This window comes from Bactrocera neohumeralis, chromosome 5 (genome assembly GCF_024586455.1).
Source record: "Bactrocera neohumeralis isolate Rockhampton chromosome 5, APGP_CSIRO_Bneo_wtdbg2-racon-allhic-juicebox.fasta_v2, whole genome shotgun sequence".
Taxonomy (NCBI): domain Eukaryota; kingdom Metazoa; phylum Arthropoda; class Insecta; order Diptera; family Tephritidae; genus Bactrocera; species Bactrocera neohumeralis.
Window position 1 is genome coordinate 64,014,901 of NC_065922.1, and position 17,110 is coordinate 64,032,010.

General features: G+C 36.3%; 1 protein-coding gene across 4 annotated transcripts in view; it reads right to left on the minus strand.

Annotated features, from left to right (window-relative positions):
* Positions 1 to 17,110, minus strand: part of LOC126759164 (frizzled-3) — a 485,412-nt gene that overhangs the window by 370,945 nt on the left and 97,357 nt on the right. The gene's annotated exons all lie outside the window — the stretch shown is intronic.

Genomic DNA, 17,110 nt, shown 5'->3' on the forward strand with positions numbered 1-17,110 from the left:
CTTTGCATGCGCTTATGTTATTTGCATTTTACTTACATACATACATATGTCTATATACAATGTATAGTAAGTATTATCATCGTAAGCCTTTTTATGGATTCGTAAAGCATTTGTACTTTGCACCACGCCAAGATAACATTACCGGCATTTATTATTTATTAATTTGTACAGCTACGTTTGTAGACACTTAAGTACTTATGTGGTTATTGAAATACTCGTAATGTGAATACAAGTAAACATTACAAAGATTACTATTCGAGTCCCTTAAACAGCGTTATGACTTGATAACATTGCGAAGGTTATCCGATTATCTCAAAGTCTAATCGGCAGAAAATAATCATCATTCATCGTGCAAACAGCTGTAATTCCCAAACGGTCAACGAAAATTTTGCTTATGAGTTACTTTCAAATATATCTACTTTCATATATAGTTAGACAAAAATGATAACCATTTTTTTTTGCTAGAAGTATGGAGTAAAATCAGGCGATATGTATCAAGAAATGCCGGTAACTATTACATACGCAGCTGATCGGGACTTAGGATAACAAAGAGTTCAGCAGATGTCGTTGAAGTCAAAGTATTTAGAAATACCGAATTCGTGGTTCGAGTATGTGAATTTTCCGACTACTTGGAATATTCCAATATCCTAACTATAGTTATTACATACCAATTTAGCAACTGTTGAAAAATGCTAAAAAGTGCACTAAGAATGCAAATAAAAGTGACTCCGACTAGACTTTAATTAGAACCCGCTGCCGTGGTTCAGTCATATGCTAAGCAATAGACAAGCCATATACGATATACGAAAGTGGGAAGGTATAAAAATTGCTTACAAGATCATTGAGGCACCCTACAAGGAGGCATCTTATCCCCTTTTCTCACCTTGTTACCGTGATCAACTAGACATTAATCAGAACCCGCTGCCCTGGTTCAGTCATATGCTAAGCAACAAGCCACATACGAAGGTGGGAAGGTTTAAAAATTGCTCACAAGATCACTTGAGGCACCCTGCAAGGAGGCATCTTATCCCCTTTTCTCACCTTGTTACCTTGATCACTGAATGAACACTTCTACTAGACAGAGAGAACTTTAAGGTCGCCTGCTACACGGGCGATCTTGTTTAGCTCCAACAACTGTACGGAGCTAAAAGGCCAAAAATTTCACAATTCAATCCCCGCTCTTTAAGGGATAGAAATATTGCATTTCGAAAGTCCTTCGAATCTCAAACTCCTGCAGAAGAACCATTGCCGCAAAGTGAGGTTTACAACCCCACCTGATATTGGTATGGTGTATGGAAAAAGTGCTGCATTAAACCCCTCGGAAAAATGTAACGCGCCTGCTTCTTGGATTCACAGGCTCAATAAAAACTACATCAACGAAGGCTCTGGAGGTTGTTCTCTATTTCCCGCTACATATTCGATTGAAATATGATGCAATGTCTACGGCCATCCGGCTCAGGATTTTAGGCCATTGGAACTGAACTCGACGTTACTACGGTTATTATACTCGACCTGACCTTAATGAACTCAGGCTAATTAGGCTTGTTGCAGACAAAAGAAGATCGACGAGGAATTAAACACAAAGTTTTTATTCTCTAGTACAGTAGTAGTAAGAATGGACCAGAGTTTCGGAATCGACAGATCCAACAGCGAAATCTATGTATTCACCGATGGATCAAAGAGTGAAATAGACACAAGAGCGGGCTTCTTCTTTAGTAATTCATGGGCGGAAGATAGGAAATGTTGGCGTATCACAAGGTGCGAAGTGGCGTTCTATTCTAACCAATAAGTACATAAATCTTTTAGTGGACTGACAAGCGTGTAATATCAAGGAGAAAGTTCGTCAAACCATCGAGAAATCTCACCTCCGGGTCGTTTGAAAGTCAAATGTGTTCTCAGTACTCCTGGAGATTGTACCTCGTTTCCTTGAAGTTTGGTACTTTTTTATTTTGAAAAAGCCCTTAATCAGAAAACCTTCCAAAGAAGATTATTTTCTGGAACTTAACAATTTTTAATCTGTTTCTGAGCACTATTGCCGTTGGTTTCTATGGAATTTTCGAAAAATAAATAAATCTTCTACTATAAATAAGATGTAATTTTTAGGATTCCAATTTCCTACAAAAAATCAACTTAAATTTTCAACAAATATTGAATTAGCTTGCTTTCGATGTTTTTTGTGTTAGTTCGATTTAAATAAGATATAACTGGAGTCGATAAGATTTAATAGTTTTTCGGGAAAAATAATGAAAGCGAGCTACGCCCCTATACAAAATTCGTAATTAGCGGAATAGGCCCCATATATTTTAAAGTGAAATTACAACAACAGCGGTTTATATGAATTAATGTTATATATGGGAGCTGCTAGTAAATGTATATGGTACATACAAACATACATTGTGACAAAAGATCACCCGGAATTGTATTTAATTCCCCGAGTGGTACAAAGCTTTCAAAGACGGTAGAGATCGTTGAAGACATGCATCGTTCTGAACGACCTTCCACCTCTTCAACTGGTGTAAATATTAAAAATTGGAGGAGACGGTGATTGAAAATCGTCAGGTAAGTGTTAGAGAGATGGCAAGAGAGCTCGACATCTCTCGCGACATCTTCGCGGGTTCGTTTGAACGATTTTGGTGGATATTTTCTGTATGAAACGCGTTCTTGCTCGACTCGTCTCGATAAAGCTGATTTTTTTTTTCAAAAAGAGTACCGTTAACAGGTATCTTTGGAGATACTTGATTGTGCGAATTTCTTTTCCACATTCATGAAGAGCATTATAACTGCCGATCCGACATGGATATATGAGTTTCACATGCAAACAAGTCAACAATCATCGGAATGGAGGACAAAAAAACGAGCCGAAACAAAATAAAAAAAAACACGACAAAGCCGCTAAAAATTAAGGGGGTATTCTGGTCTGGAAGCATGAATTTCAGGTAAATGTTAAAGTGTCGTAAAAAAGGCAATTAATATTTTTACTATCCATTTTTTTACTAGTTATTTGTTAATTTTAGAAGAGTACAGAAAAAAATTAAAAACTAAAAAAAGTAAAAAAATTCAAAAATTATGAGCTGACGAAGTGGGGGGTCTCTAAAAATTTCCACGTGACCATACCCATGATTTCAACCCTCCTAGTTATCTGAAACCAAAAAAAATATTATTAATCTAGAATAATATCGCAATGGCCGGAACTACGGAAAAGTGGGAAAAAATTTTTTTCACAAAATGGCGACTGCCTGAAAAAAAAAGTTTTTTTGGATCACTTTTTCTGACTATTTCGAATTTTTTAAAAATAATAAAAATACAAATTTGGGGATGGGGCTAGTTGCAACCATAGACAAGCCTATAAAGAAGCCTCAATAAAAATTTCAAGTAAATCGGTGCAGTAGAACCTGAGAAATCTTGGGTATCGTTCCGAAAAAGTCAGTTTTGAGAAAAACGCGTTTAAAGTTTCGCGTAAAGTCTTTTGTTCGATTAGTTCCGACCGAACCAGTTTGGATGCCGGGTCAGAAAAGTGCCTATACCTCCGAAAATAATTTGAATTTTAAAAAATCCTCTTGTACACATATTCTTGAATAGTTAAACTTTGGAAATATAAAAAAAATTTTCGATTTTTTTAATTTCTAGACCAGAATACCCCCTTAAGGTAATTCTCATCGTCTTTTTTCGTTAATATTCGTGGTTTGGTGCATCATGAATTTGTTTCGAATAAACATACGGTCAATAAGGAGTTCTATTAGGCCGTATCGAGGCGTTTACGTGAGAATACTCGTCGAAAGCGGCCGGAATTGTTGAAGAACAATTTAAGGATTTTACACGATGATAATGCAGCATCGCATCGAGCCACGATTGTGACCGAATTAAAAGCGAAAAACGCAATGAATACCATCCATCAACTAACGTATTCACCAGATTTGACTGCGTGTGATTTTTTCTTGTTGTCCAAACTGAAATTGCCGCTCCGTGGAACCCGTTTACAGTCGATCCAAGAGATAAAACAAAATTCACTGAAGGAGCTGAAGGCCATTACAAAAAGTGTTTATGAAAAATGTTTCGTAGACTGAACAAATCGTTGGCATATGTGTATTAAATCTTATGGGGATTACTTTGAAGGCGACAAAATAAATATGGATTTTTTTTTGTTTGTTCGAAAGTATAGTCCTTTAAGAATATACTGTAAAATTTTTGGAAGGATATTCACATTATTTTAGCTTCTACAGCCGTTTTAGCAGGTAGCGCGCGGTCGAGGGGCTCAATGAATGGATGCTTTGTACGTCATTTATCTCAAAACTACTTTTTTCGGCGTGCCGTTGATGAAAAAAAAAACTATCCATCCGAATCACTTGAAATTTTAATATGGTGTTTATAAGATCAATATCTATCGCCGGGACTACGATCAAATTTTAATTTTAAACTTCGATTTTTGTCGATATAAAACTGGTCTAAAAATAGCTGTTTTCAGAATCTGAACTTCAAAAGCGCGAAATTTTTTTAATTTTCAATTTTTTTTTGGTTGTAGTTCCAGCGATAGCTGCACTCCTAGTGATTAATAATTTATTTGGTTTTTATGTTTCAGATGTTCTGAAGAGTCAAAATCAACAACGGCACCGGGAGTCATTTTTTAAGATAGCTTATTTGGACATCATTTTTGATATTGTTAAAAATTTTTTTATTTAACAAAAAAAATATTTTTGTACTTTTCATAAGTGTATAAATAAACAGTAAAAATTTTAAATCGATTGCTCTTTTTTTAAACCTTAAAAAAAAATCAGAAAACACCCTTAATTTGAGGGTTCTAGACCACCGGGACCCCTTAAATATATTGCGTTTTATTTACAATTTCCGGGTACTTTTTTGTCACAATGTATAGGATAGATACACATTAATATATTTATTGTAGTGCAATTTCTCTAATTCAGGTGCACTCACATTCAAAGAATTTTCTTGATGAGTATATATGTACATAGTGTATATATATACATATATACGTATATACATATGTACATATGAAGCCGAGTTGCATTTCAAGTGTACTTATCGATGACAGGCACTTCGCTCATATAACGTATACATGTATATGTGTGTGTGTGGTCGGGTGTTTTGTGCTTGAGCTAAGAATCGTACGAAAGTGTTTCAAAGTTCATTGAAGTTTGTATTTATAAACACGATTAAATGACTGACAGCGATCAATTACTGCGCCCAGCGATAAGTGCCGATTGTGTGAACACTTTAAGTGCTTAGCATTTTAAATAAAAATAGTTATTACTTAAGCTTGTACAGTTTTAAGTTGCCATTACACTATACTTACAATTTGTTGTAATGTTTATTGTAATTAGTAAAATTTAGCAATTTGTAGTTAGGCATTGCATTCAAAGTTTGCAGCGGCTACTAAAACAGGGTGTGCTAACTTGTTCTTTTATAAGTTGGTGCCAGAAAGCATTTGAAATACAATATTTATCGGACTACGTGTCGACAACGGAGGCGACGATTAATTACTTTTAAAGCAACTATCGTTCCTGGGACATTTGGGTCCGTATAACTACCACTATGAACTGAAGTTTTTAAGTTGATATTTTTTTACTAGTTGAACTCGCTACGGGTCCTTTCTTGATGCAATTAAAACATCTTGGCATAAGTAGAAATCTCAACTATCAAAACTACAACTTTTTTCTATAGGACTTGCAGTAATCCCGCAAATGGAATTAAACCGTTTTTATACCCTGAACAGGGTATATTAAGTTTGTCACGATGTTTGTAACACCCAGAAAGAAGCGTCGGAGACTCTATAAAGTATATACATATATAAATGATCAGTATGTTGAGCTGAGTCGATTTAACCATGTCCGAACTAGTCCCTCAGTTTTTAATATATCTTTTTGAAATTTTGCAAACGTCATTTTCTCTTCAAGAAGCTGCTCATTTGTCGGAACGGTCGATATCGGAGCACTATAACATATAGCTACCATACAAACTGAACGATCGGAATCAAGTTCTTGTATGGACAACTTTCACATTTGACAAGATATATTCACGAAATTTGGTATATGTTATTTTCTAAGGCAACAATATAATCTCCGAAGAAATTGTTCAGATCGGTTAACTATAGCATATAGCTGCCATACAAACTGAACACATAGTTACTAAAAGAAATGCAGCTGTGAAGGGTATATTAACTTCGGTGCAGCTGAAGTTAACGTTTTTTCTTGTTAAGCCTTAAAAATGCAATCACCACGACCTTCCCTTTCCTCTTCCCGACCACACATCACTCGTAAATTATTTCTTTGATTTTTGATTTTTGATATTTTATATTTCGTTTCCAATTGGTTTCATGCTACTATGCTTTTTTGCTTTAAAAAGATATTGCCGTGGTCTAATTTATTCGAACACTGATTGGCTGTTGTAACGTTCCTGGTCTTTCCAACGGCGTGGTGGTCTTCTTCTTCGTCGGCTTCTCCAGACTGCGTCGAACACTCTCAGAGGCGGAGTGTTTTCTTCCATTCGGACGCCATGGTCTAGCCAGGGCAACCGCTGTCTCTTAATTTGCTGAACTATGTCAATTTCGTAGTATATCTCATACAGCTCATCGTTCCATCGACTGCGATATTCGCTATTGAAAACGCGCAAAGAACCATAAATCTTCCGCAGAACCTTTCTCTTGAAAACTCGCAACGCCATGTAGCCGGACGTGGATGATGAGAATCTTGTAGAATTTGGTGTGTATTCGTCGAGAGCGGACTTTACTCTCAATTGCCTACTCAGTTCGAAGTAGCACCTGTTGGTAAGAGTTATTTTGAATTGAATTTCGCGGCTGACGTTGTTGTTAATGTTAATACTGGTTCCAAGATAGACGAAATTATCTACGACTTCGAAGTTATGAGTGTCAACAGTGACGTGGGAGCCAAGTCGCGAGTGCAAGGATCGTTTGTTTGATGACAAGAGATATTTTGTCTTGTCCTTGTTCACAACCAGACCCTCGCTTCGCTTCCTTATCCAGTCAATGATATCAATGTAATCGTCAGTTGTCGTTCAGTTGGTGCGATTGTTTGTCATGCTTCATACAAAATCTGCTGGTTTATCCATGAGATGATGTTTTGGGTCGTTTGTGAACCTGCGCAATATCCAAATTGCATTGTCAAATATTTAAGTCAAATTTTAAGCGCCTACAATGTTTCAACTTCAACTGCGAATAAAAGTTAGTACAAAGCGACAGCTGACTTACTGGGCCAGAAGATGGTCGGTAGTTAATACTATTTTAAAACAAGGAAAAACGTCAATTTTTATAGAACCAAAGCTAAAATACTTTTCACAAATACAAAAGGATTCTTACAATAACATCATTCCGATCGTTCAGTTTGTATGACAGCTATAGGCTATATTGATCTGATCCAAACAACTTCAGCGGAAATTGCATTATTGCCTTGGGTAAAGAACCATGCCAAATTTCATAAAGATATCCGTCAAATTAAAAAGTTTTCCATACAAGTACACAATTCCGATAGTTCAGTTTGTATGGCAACAATATGCTATAGTTGTCCGAACCGCCATTGATTCCGAATTAGCTTCTTGGGTAGGTCATGTGCAAAATTCCAGAGCGATACCTCAAAACCTGAGGCCAGACAGCCGGACATGGCTAAATCGATCTGTTCATGTTACATACTACTACGTATGTATATATATATTTTATAGGGTCTCCAACGTTTTGTCCTAGGCGTTACAAACTGTGTGGCAAACTTAATATATCCTGTTCAGGCTACAAACAGTCCAGCCATTTCTGAATCTCATTGTTCGTAAGAAATATTTGAAATTGTAAGTAATACTCGTACAATTTGAGAGAAAGCAAACAAGTACCTAGGCAATCATAGCTGAATAGATAAGCTCTAAACAACCTGATGATGAAATATTGACTAAATCGCGCTGCCTACATTCCGCTACGTGACTATCTACATCGCGCTCTAGCTAGCTCTTTAGCTAGCAAGCGCATTGGCAGGCATTTCTTCCGGTGCGAAGAGCACGCTCCAATACGCCTCAATATTATTGGTATACACAGGAAAAGAGAAACCACTATTTGCCTTTTATCGGCGCTTATGAAGGTCAAACTATCGGTGTTTTGTCAAAAAAGAGCGAAAATTCTAAACAGCGTTTGTTGTTGCATTTAATCTTGAAATTATTCTCGGTGTTTGGTCGCCAGGAATTAAAATTATCTGAAATGTGCATATTTGCGGAATGTCAGCGAATCTAAATTTCACAAAAGTTATATATGTACATATATATACATATGTATGTATGTACATATTATCATTATGCACACGTAATGCAAAATTGAACTTTATAAACTTGGTGTACAATTAAACTGATAGCCCAATTGATTTATTGAGCGCTGCGAATTTGAAATATCGCGAAAAAAATCCGTACCTACGTATATGAGTTTGTATTTATGTATGTAAATTACAAACGTAGGTACTCATAAATAAAATGTGCACACCTCACTGATAACTTTGTTAAGTACTTGGCTATCGTTAGGAGTTTTCTATATAGAATACCCAGCTCCACTCAACACATATCGATTTATTTTTGTTATGACCGCGAGCGAATTATAAATATAAAATAATAACTATAACATATATGTACATTAGGGTGTTTTTTTTTTTTTTGAACTATTAATTTTTTTCAGTCCCGTCACAAAATTTCCTTGGAAATACCCTAAAAAAAATTCCCTGAAAGTTTTAGCCCTTAATATTAACATTAAGTACTGGACCAAGGCCTGTAAAAATTTTCCATAGAAAATACACTACAATCGTGAGTTTTTATCTTTAAATTCCTACAGATCAGAGGTATTTTATGGCATCGCTTTGACTTTAGATGCATATTTCTCAGAATTGTTCACTCTACAAAAGTGCCCAGTGCAGCAAAGTCGTAACTCACACCGGCGAGGTAGTACGGGGCTCTAAACCCGATTTTTCCAAGAATTTCGCATTTTTTTGTATATATCTCGTAAATGACAGGAGCTATAGAAAAAACGTTCATGACAAATTTGTAGGAAATTTTATTTGCTATAAAAAAGGTGCGAGGTCGAAATCGCTATCATTATTAGTTCTCGAGATATTCGATTTTTTAAGTAAGGCTTTATAGAATTTTTATAGATGGTATGTATGTACATATGTATTAACAAATCTATGAAAATTCCATTACACGATTGTAGTGTATTTTTTATAGAAAATTTTTACAGGCCTTGGTCCAGTTCTTAATGTTAATATTAAGGGCTAAAATTTTCAGGGAATTTTTTTAGGGTATTTCCAAGGAAATTTCGTGACGGGACTGAAAAAAATTAATAGTTCAAAAAAAACACCCTAATGTACATACATACATATATGCATGTATGTATGTATGTTAGTGGTATATATATATATACATATATAGATTCCCTAATATTATGTACTATAGTTATTATTTATAGTTTCATCACGCGATAAAGTTGTGCTTGAAGCTGATATTTTAATAGTAAACATTTGAGCTGCATACCTACAAACGCGGTGGTTGTTTTGAATACGTAACACATACATATGTACATACATACAAGTACAGTAGAGGCCCGCTAATCCGAACATGGCCTAATCCGGATTCCACTGTAATCCGGACAGGGTTAAAAACTCAAAATTTCTATTATGTCCCTTGTAATCCGGACCGACATTCTCTATCCGTATTCCCTAATCCGGATCACATGTTTATTATTCACTACATTCGCTTTTATGCTTTATTGGTTTAAGATTTTTTTGTTTTTTTGGAACATGTGTATCATTTGTTATAATAAACAAACAGAAATTTATAAATATGTTTTCATAATACATAGTTCTGATATGTCTTTGGTAATCCGGATTTCCTTATATTCAGGATAGGGGCCGCTTTTAATTGATCCGGATTAGCGGGCTCTACTGTATAATTTTCTAGAGTGACAGCTGTGAAACAGTTGAAATAATCTTGAAAATACTCTGCAGACGCACTCGAATCCAGAAAAAATGTGTGTCAGCTGTGGTTGAAAGTCGCTATAGAACCCCACTTTTTTAAGATTGAAGTTGGAGCCAACGTTTGTTAGGACTAACTTTTGATAACTGAATAAGATCACATGATGATATCATGAGATAGGTTTGTAATAAGTACATATTGACCTAGCGCATGTCATTAAACTACTTTTTGTCAAGTTAATGGTTGTTGCTGTTCAACTAAGCCCCCGTTTCAACAGCAAGTTTTTCTTCAAGGTTTATTCTAAAAGAGTCCTTATTCGTAATATTTCAATGAAATGTTTGCGAAGATAGTAACACAGACGGACACTGCTTTAATAGTAATGCGCTATTTATTGGATCTATGTAATTCACATCCAAGCGATGACTACGTCAGTAAAGAACAAGAGTTTACAACCAAACCGTTATAGCAAAAACATAAGATAAAGAGATTCCACTGAAATGTGCGCAAACAAACAAAATTAAAACGGGGAATCACCGCATGAGATTAATATGTAGAACTCTTTATCTGTCTTTCACACTAAAAAATATAATATCAAATCGAAGCGAAATTTGTGAAAAATGTTGGAAAATCGCAGCTTAGAGATTTCCAATATTAAAACTAATAAAAAATTTTTAAATTTTTATAAAAATGTTGTCAAATATGTAAGAGCAGAAATGGTAAGACTTTAATCATAATTTTAAAATTCTGCAGTTTGGCGACGGTGCAATGTTGTGCTGCAAAAAACAAGAGCTGTCGGCCCATAATTCCAGGCTCTTTTTATACTCCTGCGACCAGTTGCTACGGAGTATTATAGTTTTGTTCACCCAACGGTTGTACGTATCACCTAAGACTAAACGAGATAGATATAGTTTTATATATATATGCATAAATGATCTGGGTGACGAGAAAAGTTGAAATCCAAGTGACTGTCTGTCAGTCCGTCCGTCCGTTCGTTCAAGCTGTAACTGGAGTAAAAATTGTAATAACTCGATGAAACTTGGTATATGGGTTCCTTGGTACAAAAAAAAAATCGATTTCGTGCTCGGGAAGGACACCTGTGGGCAACAAATTTTGAAAAAATGGTCGTGGCCCCTTTAAACCAAAATTTGTTATATCCAATAAAAACTACTCAAGCCCCTAGGTACCGAATATTTGAACCCGAAGTGTGTGAGGCATATAATTGAAAATCAGGGAAACCCCTCTCTGACAATGAAGTCTGTCAATGTAGTAAAGAAATTCGCCCAGCACAAATACTACAAGAACTCCTACCGATAGTGTGAAAATTGATGAAATATGATGGAAATCCCGTTCCCTCCCAATATAGGGAATGGAATGGCTGCCAGTATGCCGGTGCAAGCCTTTTGAATAGCCTCTACGTCTGCATAACGCTTTCCTTTCATGGCAAATGCAATTTTTCCGTTTTAAAAAGAAAAAGTCGCAATTGATGAAACAAGTGCCATGTCAGGTGAATACTTTGTGAGGACATAATGACGATCATGGTTAAAATTCGTGATTTTTGGTGCATGACGCGTAAATAATCGACATCCTTTTAGTCAGAAAACATTGCACACAAGACGTCGATCGAAATTAGTGAATTTGGAACCAATCGTCCTCTCATTTTTCTTAGGACCAAATGATCTTGATCAATGAAGAACACTTGCTTCGTCTTCTTCCTTACCGACATAGACACAGCTTACGCGATTATAGCTGAGTTAACAACAGCACACACTTCTTTTCGTAAGCCCAAACGTCCAACTCCGTCAAAATGCGATAAGTGACCAGAGTTTGTTTTGGTAGAGAGAGATGTTCAATGCCATTTCCAAAGTGGAATTTTAAATCATTTAGAAAACATAAAAATTGCTTTTACTACATGGCTACAATATTGAAAAAATCAGTCGAATCAAATCAAATTATTCTCTTGGAAACAGTTTTTTTTCGAGGACGGAAAGAGTGTTTGTTGGAAGGAAATTTAAAACAATGAATACACAGCTGTCTTTTTTCACTCCTTACAGCGAATCGAACAGACTATATCAGATGCTCAAAACAAACTGACAGTACTTGTGTTGCAACCCAGTGCTCGAATGTGTTCTGATACATGCGCAATAGAATTATGACTATTTCTTAGTGAAGAAATTCTTCCTTCGCATTCAATACATGTACGTTGCTTAACCTTTTAGTTTTGTTTTCTTTTAATTATTATAATTGATTTTAAGTCTTAAGTTAGTAGTAAAGCTGAAATACCCAGCCTGCTGAATGGCAGTGAAAGAATAGCACCAGGAGATGGTGAAACGAAAAGACAAACCGGCGGAGGCCGTTGGATTGCCGGCCGAGCTATTCAAATCAAAATCATCTAACTGATAAGGAGCATGCATCAGCTTCTTTGTAGAATATGGTCGGACGAAAGTATGCCCAACGATTGGAACTTATGTGTGCTCTGCCAAAGCCCCAAAAAGGAAGACACCAAATCTGCGCCAACTACCGTGTGATAAGCCTCCTAAATCTCATATAAGGGTCTATCGTGCGTACTGTGGCTTTATTATTAACAACTGACCAGCTGTTCACCATGAGCCAAATCTTGAAAAGATCCGTGACTGAATATCGGAGAAAGTTTCTGCCGAAGATTTTTGGTCCTTTGCGCATTGGCAACGGCGAATACCATACGGCTGTAGGAGATAACTGATGACATAGTTAAGCGAATTAAGAGACAGCGATTACGCTGGCTAGATCATGTCATTCGAATTGATGAAAATACCACAGATCTGAGAGTATTCGGACGCAGTACCCGCCGGGGGATCCGTCAGGCAGAGGAAGATCTCCACTTCATTGGAAAGATCAGGTGTAGAAGGACCTGGCTACACATGAAATCATTGCCGCCAAACAGCGAAAAGGAAGAACGACTGGCGCGCTGATGTAAACTCGGCCATAACCGTGTAAGCGATGTCAACGCCAATAAAGAAGAAGAGCAGAATAAATAATTATCTCTAAGTTGTTATAACTTCTATAGATAATATTAAGAAGTGTGAAACAAATAAGAGAGAAGTTTGAAGAACGAACAATCTCATGAAATACGTATGTAAGTCGTTAGAAACGATACACAATGCATTTTCAAGCAGGATTAACGTCGTGCATGGCGTAAACTTCAGCTCGTATAATTAACAAAGCTCCGTCTGACTTTAAAAAGTCTATGATAGCTAACCTAACTAACCTAACTGAACATAATATCATTTCAATATGATTTGTACACATTTATGTTTTATTTATTTTAAAACTATATGTGACCTGGTCTACGAAAAGAAGAGCTAACGTGCGAAAACTAGTCTTCTGGGAAACTCATCATCTCATCTCATCTTCCATCCGAATCAACTAAAAAGTGAAAATTGATTTTTTGACACCTAAGCCCCCTTTCCGTAGACCAGGTCACATATATATAATTTAGAAACGACCGAAAAACTAACTCTTACTTAAAACTTTCTTATATTCAAAACGTGTTTTATTATCAATTATTATCAGGTGGTTTTTGACTTTGATGACTAGTCAAAAATAGCGAAATCCTATTCTATTAAGCATATTTTGCGAGTACTGGGTCGTACTATAAGTTAAATGAAGCTAAATCATGATTAGTTTGCTTATTTTAAACGATGAATAACAGCTGATGACCTTCCCCATAGATGATGCATTCTGATTATATTTAATAGGCACGATTATGTAAGTTTCTGAAACGTGATCGCAAAAATTCCCTAGGTACTATAATATAAAGTCAAATGCTGATAAGGAATACTCAATTAAATTAAGAACTTATAATAAACATAATAATATTAACAAATACATAGAACCGTCATTTAGTTTTGGAATTGTGTGAAAACAAGCTAACATATGTACATACTCGTAGGTGGCGTTATTTTTTAATGAATAGTTCAAATGCTAACTGGCACACGACATCAAAAAACATCAAGATAGAGGATGTTTTAAATGTTCCATTGTCTAGGAGCAAAGTACTCATTGTTAAAATTTACCGTCATGAGCGCAACTCATGTCTGAAAACACATTTCCCATACTGAATGCACCATAAAACTGTTTTTTGTCATAAATCAAATATAAACACTACTTTATTAGTTTGCTCGCATTTTTAGTCCAATAATTTTCGTTGCTAAGCTGATAAAGTCTGTCGCACAGTGTAACGAAACGTAAGTTGTATGTATGTATATTCCATTATGTTTTTTATGAAAGCTTATTTAATTGCACAGAAGAGTTTTCAATATGAAAGAAATGAAAAATCTGACACCAACCCAAAAATGAACTCATTGAGGCATGCAAACCGTCAATCAGATTGTATTAAAACCAATGTAATACGTAGGTTGCTATATATATTTCTGGCCTAATAATGTAAATAGGCATATTTATCAACGAAAATGTTTTTTTTTTTTTTTTTTTTTTATTTTTATTTTTTTTTTTTTTGTCGATTGCTGTTTTGTTTCGGGCTCATACGCATAGATCCATGATTTGTCACCTGTGACGATCTTATAAACGTCTTTTGAAGCACCGCGATCGTATTTTTTCAGCATTTCTTTACACAAATCCACACGAGCCTTTTTTGAGCGATTGTCAAATTGTGCGGGATCCAACGAGAACAAACCTTTTTTACGGCCAGGTGTTCATGCAATATCGAATGTATGCTGGTGAGAGAAATGCATAGGCATGCCTCTATCTGAAGGTATGTTCCATGACGGTCTTGCATTATCAGTTCACGTACGGCATCGATGTTTTCTGGCACAACGGCTGTTTTTGGACGACCTTCACGGAATTCGTCTTTGAGCGAGCGTCGGCCACGATTGAATTCGTTGTACCAGTTTTTCACAGTGCTTTAGGATGGTGCTACATAGCCATGCAAAGATTTTAGTTCATCGATGCACTCTTGTCGTGATAATCCACGTCGAAAGTTGTGAAAAATGATCGCACGAAAATGTTCACGAGTTAATTCCATTTTTTGGCCGAGATGCATTTTTTAATTCCTTGTAAATAAAACAATTCACGATTAAATGACAAAACGTTCTGAGTGATGTTATGCTAAAAAATGTCAAACTTTCCAATGGAAATGTCAGATTGCACCTGGCAACACTTAGTGTTGCCCTAGGCCAGAATATATATAGCAGCCCTCGTAATCAATTTTTTTCTGTTAAACATATGTTCTTGAGCATTGAGTTTAACTTCCATTATTCGACTGGGTACTTTTTTGTCATAATGTATAACGAAAGTATTAAAGCTTGTTTAAAATGTATTTTATATTTCATGAGATATTTTTATCTAAGGTGACCTATTGACCTTCTGACGTGCCTAAGACAGCAAAAGACTCTATGAGCGTATGGTCTACTTAATTTGCCCTGAGACACATGCCGTGCTTGAAATAGATATAAGAAAATTTCTATAATATGTTAACTTAGCGGTAGATCTACTGCCCCGGAGTGCCGCATCCTTCAGACTTCAGACGAGTTGAGTTCGAGCAGCGAGTTACTTTATGATAAGACTAAATTTAACTCGGCACTGCTGAACTGTAGGTAACTGCCTAGATGAGCTGGATATTTATGCACCGCTCTCCACGTGCGCTGTACTACTTTATAACTAGGCTTCACGGAGCATTACCAGCGGCGATGTGATGTCGGATTTTTCCAGATTTTTTAACGTCCAACCCCACCACTTTCCCCTGCATGTACCAACGGCTCTTGCGCTGTGGCAGAATGCTTTAGGTCCATGGTCAATTGCGTGAGAATCCTTAAGCTCTTTGCTTTCAGTAAGACTGTGGTCGTTCTAGTAGGTCAGTGCCTTACCACTGTAAGATTGAGAATCTTACAAGATGTCAGATGAAGCTGTATGGCAGAAGACGAGGTGGAAACAACTCAAAACTTCGTTTTATTATGGTCCCGCGTTAGTGAGATAGTGGGAATATAAATGAAACGCCTAAGCAAATTTGTATTGATCTGAAGCTGCTCTGCCGACAAATAAGAGCAGAAACAATATACTTACATCAATTGTTATTGTTATATTCTAAAGTATAATAATCTAAGTGCGATCTCCATCTTGAGGATTTGCTATTGAACTTAACCGAAGCTGTAATGCCTCTCCAAGGTACAATTCTTATAACAACTACATATATTTATAGCTAATTCTGAAGACTTAAAGTGTCAACGGTTTGCATCAAACGGACACCTATACCCCGCTGACATCGAAGTAGGAACGAGGTCGATCTCCATTGTTATCTTGCGTTCTAGCACTGGAGCTGTTAACTTTGCATGCGCTTAGCAGGCGTTGGTCGATGACGAGCTCCTGTGCGATTGCGAGATTCTTCTGGCCAAAAGTAGAACGTAGGAAATCTACCGAACTGCTCGCCCTTAGTAAAGATCATCTTACCGCAATCGCAGGAGTTCTTACTGGACATTGTCCAATGGGCTTCCATAATGTAAGGCTATCCAGTTGAACGCAAATTGTCGAAGTTGTTTTGAAGAAGGTGAGTTGCAAACAGCCAGGGCATCTCCACCATTATCCAGCCTTTGCAGAACTGAGGTCGAAACATCTCGGCAGCCTTACATTGACGAAAAAAGCTACGTGGTCTCGTCTAAATTTGTCGTTAGCCTAAGTGAATATATGACACTGTGCGTCACTGGCTTGTTCTAATCGTTTCAAATTGTGAATTTCGTCACTACTCTTGCTCCAAAGTTCAAATATTTTTCGACAAAAAGCAAAAACAAAGATATAGTGGAATGTGTAGCAACATTTGTAAATAAATATAAGGTGATGCCAATTAGCTGATAATTGCAAATACGCTTATAAAATTAATCACCAAAGTTTATTTTTAGCAACAATTGCAAAGCCATAATTTTTTAGATATGGTGTTTGGTATTGCATTTTATAAAGTGTATATATGTATATGTATGTGAATGTAAGTATATAAGTATGTACATATGTATAAGTATATGTACATATGTATGTACGTCCGCAGCGAATTTGTGCCAAAGCTGATTTGTGCAACTTTCTCATCTTTGTTTTATACTCGCTACTATAAAATATGTGCCGACCCCTGAATTTAGTTTGTATCTCACCGCATGCCGGAATTAAAATG